The sequence below is a fragment of the Panthera pardus genome, unplaced genomic scaffold, assembly GCF_024362965.1.
Source record: "Panthera pardus isolate Hobbes unplaced genomic scaffold, ASM2436296v1 HiC_scaffold_16, whole genome shotgun sequence".
Classification (NCBI taxonomy): Eukaryota; Metazoa; Chordata; class Mammalia; order Carnivora; family Felidae; genus Panthera; species Panthera pardus.
The window spans coordinates 93711535-93720081 of record NW_026526721.1 but is presented as its reverse complement, the minus strand read 5'-3'; the positions used below and the strand labels follow the sequence as shown (position 1 = coordinate 93720081).

At 41.6% G+C, this 8547-nt stretch overlaps 1 long non-coding RNA gene across 1 annotated transcript; it reads left to right on the top strand.

Annotated features, from left to right (window-relative positions):
• The first annotated feature begins 2114 nt into the window (after positions 1-2114).
• LOC109275129 (uncharacterized) lies at positions 2115-6737 on the top strand. Its single transcript, XR_002083978.2, has 3 exons — positions 2115-2234; positions 6392-6439; positions 6681-6737. It is a non-coding gene; the product is annotated as an uncharacterized LOC109275129 (long non-coding RNA).
• The last annotated feature ends 1810 nt before the right edge of the window (positions 6738-8547 follow it).

Genomic DNA, 8547 nt, shown 5'->3' with positions numbered 1-8547 from the left:
TTCCAATTTCTTCTATTATGAATAACATTTGTGTGAAAGTCATCTTTGTAAGCAAGAATCTTTCGTTACTTAAAAGGGTTGTGGGGACACCTGGGTGGCTCAGTTAAGCATCCAGCTTGGGCTCAGGTCACCATCTCATGGTTTGTGGGTTCAAGCCCTGCGTCAGGCTCTGTGCTGACAGCTCAGAGCCTGGAGCCTGCTTCAGAGTCTGTGTCTCCCCTCTCTCTCTGCCCCTTCCCCACTCATACTCTGTCTCTCTCTCTATCTCTCAAAAATGAATAAATGTTTAAACATTTTTGTAATAAAAAAATTTTAAAAAGGAAGTGAATAAAATGTGTAGTAGGAGATTGATTACATAAACTATGTGTATTGGGGGAAAATTAGGATAAACTCTCTGGAGATGCCCAAGAGAAAGACATTTGGGTCTCACGTTCAATACATGCACACACACACACACACACACACACACACACACACGCACGCACACCCAGGAACCAAGGGGCTCTTGGGAATATACTCTGGGGAAAGCAAAGTGTAGGGAAATAATTGAAGATTTGCTTTGATGGATTAACAGGATTCAAAGACAGTCTTTGTTGTTGTTGTTGTTGTTGTTGTTAAGTAAGCTCTATGCCCAACATGGGGCTTAAATTTATTACCCCAAGATCATGAGTTGCATGCTTTTCCCATAGGGCCACCCTTCAAACACCATTCGTAAGAAATTTTTTCTTGTTGAGTCAATGCAATATGTAACAGATACAGACTTTGTTAATGCATCTGAGGTTAGGGGTTCCATTATAATCCTTCCTCATCGTGAAGATATCCATGTGAAGACTCGTTAAGATGGTGAATGTAAATCTTCCAAGTCTTTCCAAATCTTAGCACAGAGCCTGGCACACAGTGAGTACTGATGTTATTTTTGTAGGATTGGATTGTGCTCTAGATACCCAGAAATAATGACATTGACTGCTGTTTACTCCAGCGAATGTTTCATGTGCTTTCATTGGATGTTTCTGGCTTGAGATCCAGGCAAACAGAGGTATAAATTTATTTTAGAGGTAATACAATGTTTGTGGAAGTGGAACCTCATTAAAAAAATATTGCTTATCACCCAGAATGCCATAGGCTGGTAGGAAGATGTAGTGAAAATCTGAAGGGAGTGCTTAGGACTTAGGGGGATAAATACCAGAACAATTAGCATGATAAGTTAGCAACTCATTTTGCATATAAAAACATTGCTAAGGCTCTACAGAGTTTTTTTCTATTTATGGAAACCAGTCAGAGGTTCTTGGGTTTAATCAAAATTTAATACCCTGTGAGGGGAAATATGAAGAATACAAATTCTCAGTAATAGGCAATATGTCAAATGCAGTAAGTGCCAGTTTTAAAATAGTCCTTTTTGCTGTCCCTCCCCTTGTAGACTGTGCACCTGATCTGTAGTTAGGAAGACATGGCCAGAGCCATATTAAGTCTCTGGGAAAACAAAGGAATGAAATACATATTCTGTAGCAGGAAATATGTCAAAGATTCAACAAAACCATAATCTTTAAAATGATAAGGCAGCATATTCAAAAATGGCTAAATCAAGGGACTTTCCTCCAAGAAAATTTGAAGACTCTTATTTCATGTGGGGCAGGGCAGGTAAGACTTCCGTGAGCTGCACACACCTTTATATTCACTGGAGTGTAAATTTGAGAGGCCAAAGTAACCATGCGTTCCAGAAATCTTTTTGCTGAATAAGCCAAATCTGACACCAGAAGAACACAGTTCAGTCAGGCACAGAAACAAACACAGATATGCTATAGGCCTACTTAGGGAAACATCAGACAGTACCGACTTGGTGAGATACAAGTATGGAGGATAGCAATCCTAGCAGATTATTCTGGCACATTGACTTATTGGCACCAGTTTCTGTCGCCTTGTAGCCACACCCTTTCTTTACCCTGTGACTTTGCAATTCTCACTAGAGGCATGGGTGTTGGGTTGGAACATGAGGTTTGCTGCAGCCAATGGATTGTGGGCAGGGTGGCCACGTGCCAGTTCCGCTTAGTATTTAGGAAGCATTTGTGCTTTCGGTGCCCTATTGTGCCTCTGCCGTTGTCATGAGAAGAAAATGTTGTGGCCAGCCCAGTGGCCCAAGTCACTGGAGGCGGAAGAGAGACACATGAAGCAGGTCTGGACGCACACTCAGTCTAGATTAGCTACTCCGCAGCCAACCCACAGATGTACAAGCAAGAGTAAGTAATCATTGTTCAAAGCCGTAGGATTTTGAAGCTGTCAAGCAGCATTATTGTGACACTAAGTTACTGATATAAATGGCTATTTTATAGGGCTAGTTGACAGAAAAGCTGAGAGACTATTAATCTGAGAACTATCAGATCTTCATCTTCACATTTATTCTGTATGGATAATAGAAAGTTAAATTTTCAACAGAAACCTGAGCATTTCCTATAACAAAAATTGATAGTTGGGCCATTCGAGAACTGAGAAAACAATTTCTGTACAGATTTATGTAGGATAGGGGTTGGGGACAAGTGTGCTTGGACTTTTGTTTAGATAACTAATTCTAGGGGCACCTGGGTGGCTCAGTTGGTTAAGCGTCCGACTTCGGCTCAGGTCACCATCTCGCGGTCCGTGAGTTCGAGCCCCGTGTCGGGCTCTGTGCTGACTGTTCAGAGCCTGGAGCCTGTTTCAGATTCTGTGTCTCCCTCTCTCTCTGACCCTCCCCCATTCATGCTCTGTCTCTCTCTGTCTCAAAAATAAATAAACGTTAGGTAACTAATTCTACCTCATGCAGCCCACTCTGAAGACACTCCTCTTTTCACACCCTCCCTCCCCAAATGCCAGAAGACTTGTCAGTTTTCTGTGTCTCTCCTTGAAATCCTCTCTTTTCAAATCTAGTTGGGTTTTGTGCAGCATGAATTCTCATTTGTCAGCCTTCTCGAATAACCCTGGTACATCTAAGAGCTGGCAAAAGGTTTGTGGCTTAAAGTAAGAATGGAACAGGTGTCAGAGCCATGGTGGCAGCCCAGGGAATCCATGATGGAGCTGACTGGACACAGGAATTGGGACAAAGCTTGGGGTCAGGTCCACGGTGGAATTTTGTTCCTAATTGTTTTGAGACCAACAATTCCAAGTTTTCTATTTCATACATGTTTACTCCATCTTGGATAAATGGAGGGCTAGAGCTCAGATTCCAGGCTGGAATTCCAGAAGCCTGAGTTGGGTATGAGGTTGAAGTGGGCCGGTAGACAGCAGAGATATGAGGCAAGGGCCAGTCCTAAGCACCAGTGTGAAGGGACTGGACAGAAAGACACCAATAAGAGGCAACAGAGTCAGAACCAGACTGGAACAGCTGGAACATGCCAGAACAGCAGGTAGGACCAGGGCCTGAAGAGACACTCTGGGCCCCAGTACCTGGCTGGGGGCATTTGGGTAGGTCCTACTAGCTTTGCCTGGCTAGAGCTCCGGGCTAGTTTGGAATGAGGCTCACTGAGAATGAGATGGGAGAGTTGTGTGGGTCTGAGTCTGCCAATCATAAGTAGCAGGGAGCCCTTCCTTCATGCTGGCTTTCCTTCCTGAATCCTTATCTCTGTCTGAACAAGATGAATTATAAAGAAAGGAATGAAGACAAAAATCACCTAGTATATTCCAACTTTTTAGAACTGCTTAGAACTCTCTAGTGAACAGTCTTTCTTCTGCTGCCAACCAGGAATTTTGTACTTCAAAAATGTCTGTGCTCCTAACATGTAACTTATTCCACTCCCTACCGCTACGTGCCCCCACTACTTTATTTTCCTGCCAGGAAATAACAGCGTTCTACCTCCTTGAAGGGGATTAAGTCAATGTCTCACTGAGAGCTGAAGATAGACGCTAAAGAGGAGATGGGCATGATCTTCAGAAAAAGAACTTTAGCTTCTCTTGAAGGGAGGAAAGATGTAGATGGCTGTCTGCATGTGGTTCTGACCTACCATGCTGTTGGGGTGACATCCAGTTGCTTTGAACTGAGGGATTTCCCAGGACATAAGACTTTCAGTATTAATACTGGGCCAGTCACTGGATTTATGCTCTAGAAGGTGACAGACTTTTTAAAGGGTTAGCATATGGATGCAAAGGGACAGAATGCTTGGTAATGTGGCTGTATAGGTTATACACTGCCAAGTAACAAATTTTATTAGCTTTCTATTGCCTCATGACAAATGACTACAAATGTAGTGGCTTAATCAGCACACATGTATTATCTCACAATTTCTCTGAGTTAGGAGTCTGGGTATGGCTCAGCTGGGCCTCTGCTGAGGGTCACACAAGGCTGTAATCAAGGTATCAGCTGGGCTGCATTTTCATATAAAGGCTTGTCTGGGGAAAAAAATCTGCTTCCAAATTCATTCAGGTTGTTGGCAGGATTCATTTTCTTGCATCTACAGAACTCATGATGGCTTGTTTGTATAATAACAGAGAAAGAGTCACTGGACTCAGAGAGGACCTAGTTCCTGCTTTAAGGACTTTCACTTGATTAAGTCAAGGTCACCCAGGATACTCTCTCTTCTGATTAACTCAGAATCAACTGACCTTAATTATATCTGCAAAATCCCTTCACCTTTGCCATATCCTATTGTCCAGAAGCAAGTCACAGGTCCTGCCTACACTTAAATATGTGAACACCTGGGATCAGGAATCATAGGGGCCATCCTACAAACCGTTGTCATACAAACCATCTCAAAACATAGGGGCTGAAACAACATTAAAAAAAAAAATTATTTCCTCATGATTCCATAGGCCAGTATTTTGGGCTAGGTTTAGCAGGGCCATTCTGCTGATGACACTTGAGGTCACTCACGTGATTACAGATAGCTGACAGGTTGGTTGGGAGCATATTAGTCTAGGAGGTCTCAGCTTGACATGGTTCCACATGGTCTCCTCCTCTAGTAGAATGACCTGGGCTTCTTCACATGGCAATCCCACAGTAACAAGAGAGAACAAGCCTTGGTGTGCAAGTTATTTTCAAGCTTGCATCACATTTGTGAATATCTCATTGGCCAAAGCAAGTCCTCTGGAAAAAGCTGGAGTCAATATGGGAGGGATCTACAGAAGGGCATAAATAGAGGAGATGTGATTCATTGGGGGTCATTCCTGGAACCAGCCACCACAATGGCATTGGGAGATGCAGTCAAAACTCCTCTTGCTCAGGTTTGGAAGGAGGGCCAATAGTTACCTATCACTAGTGGAACAGGAAGACCATACAGCACACATGGCAAAAACAGCTACAAAGTTCTCAAGATGACAGGACTGCCCCCAAGTTTTCTGGACTGAGGTTCATGGGTTTCATAAATGGCCCTCGGGGGGTGCCTGGGTGGCTCAGTCAGTTAAGCGTCCGACTTCAGCTCAGGTCATGATCTCACGGTTTGTGGGTTCGAGCCCTGCGGCAGGCTCTGTGCTGACAGCTCGGAGTCTGGAGCCTTCTTCGGATTCTGTATCTGCCTCTCTCTCTGCCCCTCCCCAGATCACACTCTTTATCTCTCTCTCTTTCAAAAATAAATAAACATTTTAAAAAAATGGCTCTAGGTAGAGGGAGGGATCTTCTTAATAACAGCTGACATTGGACCTCTCAGTACGTTGGCAAGTCTGAATTTCTAAGTTTGACTTAGAAAAAACTAAGCATAAGAGGTTCGAGCAGTAACTTTATGCTGTGTATTTTTACTTGGATCTTTATAATTTGAAATCATAACACCTTGTTGCACATTTTCACACCACCATCACCCCTGGAAAATCTCTTTTTAGGCTTTTCTTTACAGCTCCATATTCAAACTGGATAGATTCCAGCAGACAAGAATCATTTATGCCAACACCCAAACTCCTAATAATTGCAGTCATAAATGCCACTGAACTATCTGCATCATGGGCTAAACAGAATGAAAGCACAGAGCTTTAAGTGAGAAATTATGAAAAAAAGTAATGAAAACTTTGGATTGAACATATATTCTGAATAAAGGAGGGAGAGGAGAAAGTGGTTAAGAGAATAAAGCAGGAAAAGGAAGCATGGTGTTCTTCTTTCTCCGTTATTACCTGGATTCAATAATAATTTTTTTTAAACATTAAGATTAGGTGGTGTATTACTTTAAACCAACTTGGTCTTTCATGTAGGTTCTGTGTTGGTGGGCATTGCTAGCCTCCCATGACTAGAGTTCGTGAGAGCTATAGGTTTCCCCCACAACCTTCCTACTGGGTGGTATGCTATAGCTAAAGGAATCTCAAACGGGATTCTTTCATAAAAGCATATGTTAACAAACAGGCACACAAGGAGTCATGCCTGTTCCTGAAGCTCAGAAAAAAGACTATGGCCTCTTGCATGGCTGAAGGCTTCGATATTCTGACAGTAGAATTTTCTTCTTTTTAGCCTAAAGCACCATTAGACGTCCACCATTGGATCTTGCAACAGACGTAGGTGTACTTGTCTTTTTTTTTTTAATTTTTTTTTTAACGTTTATTGATTTTTTTGAGACAGAGAGAGACAGAGCATGAATGGGGGAGGGTCAGAGAGAGGGAGACACAGAATCTGAAACAGGCTCCAGGCTCTGAGCTGTCAGCACAGGGCCCGACACAGGGCTCGAACTCACGGACCACGAGATCATGACCTGAGCCGAAGTCGGATGCTTAACTGACTGAGCCACCCAGGCGCCCTGTAGGTGTACTTGTCTTAAGTGCTGGCAAAAAGGACCTAATGGAATCCTAGACTTGAGGTATTACTCTGAAGTCAGTAAGACTTCAAGTCTTACTGTAAGAGTAAGTTCTTACTTGAAGTAAGAACTTGTGTGGTTCTGACACCATGTATCTTGAACACCATTTGCCCATGAAAACGTGTTTCTTTTCAAGATAATACACAAAGGCAGTCTTGAAAAATCTGACACATTAGAGACGAAGCTAAAATCTTCTCTATGATAGTTCCCAATCTCAGTTTCATTCCCAAAGGGAACCACATATACTTAGATAGGTACTTATAAACACTTTACATAATGGTCATGTTATTCCAAAATGAATCTTTTACTTTTTATCTCCCCAACTTTTTATTATAAAAGCTTTCAAACATATGGAAAGTTGAAAAAGCATTACTCTCCACCTAGGTTCATTCTGTGATATGTACTCTTTTTCTATAAGTTTATATATTTAACTGTATCTTTTAAAAGAATATAATGATACTTCATTCTTAAATATGTCACATGCAGCTCTGGAAAATATTTCTGTCATCTAACATAATTACTAAACCTTTTAATTTCGATTCTGTAAGTGTTATAAAAACTTTGGAAAGAGGGGCGCCTGTGTGGCTCAGTCAGTTAAGCGTCTGACTTCAGCTCAGGTCATGATCTCGTGGTCTGTGAGTTCAAACCCTGCATCAGGCTCTGTGCTGACAGCTCAGAGCCTGGAGCTTGCTTCAGATTCTGTGTCTCCCTCTCTCTCTGCCCTTCCCCCACTCGCACACTGTCTCTCTCTCAAAAATAAATAAACGTTAAAAAAATTCAAAAAAATTTTAAACACAAACTTTGGAAAGAAAGAAGAACATAAAAAAGAAAAATAAAAGAAGAAATAAGACCACCACCCAAAGATAAACTCTACTTACATTTTGTATCTTTAATTCTAATCTTAAAGTTGATTTTTAAGTAAAAATCAGCATTTCCTAAGGTGTATTTCATGCCATGGTTAAAAGACATTCTGTGACAGAGTTCAATTGTCCACTAAATTTGAAATACGTAAGTTTTAAAACTCTCTGTGTGATTCCAATGTGCTGCCTAAAGCTCGTGCTTATCAAAATGCAGTTTTCCATAGAATCAATCAGGGACTTGTTAAAATACAGATTCTGATCAGTGGGGCCCAAGATCCTGCATTTCTAGCATCTTCCTAGTTGATGCTGAAGCTATTGGTCTGTGAATTATTTTTTGAGTATAAAGGCTTCACAGCACAAGAGAAGAGTGATGGGATAGGGTAGCAGATGTGGTATTATTTTGGAAAGGTCTTTCTAAATAACTGTACTGTACCACCTGAGCCCTGCTTCTTTAAAAGTCTAAGGTTATAAGTTTAGTATAATAATAAGAACGACCTTCTTTTATTGAGTAATCACTATCTCTATATGCTCTATATACGTTACCACATTTAAACCTCCAAATGCCCCTATCGAGTAGTATAGCAATGCTGTTGATGTACCATCCAAATGTCCCTTGCTACACTTCCAAATCTGCCTACAGCCATAGTGAATGGTCCCTATGCACCTGCTTACCTTTAACACCCATGTTGCTCTGCTGCTCAGCCACAGGATCTGGCTCAGTTCCACTCGAGGAAGCTGACAATGCCAACCGCTGTCCGATCATGGTTTGTTCCACATATGCTGTTTAAATACAAGAATGTTCATCGAAGTTTTATTAATAATAGCCCCAAGATGTAAACAACCCAAATGTCCGTTAACAGACGAATGGATAAAGTATAGTTTATTTATACAGTAGAAAACCGCAGAGCAATAAAAAAATAATGAACCACCACTGCTGGATGAATCTTACAGATACC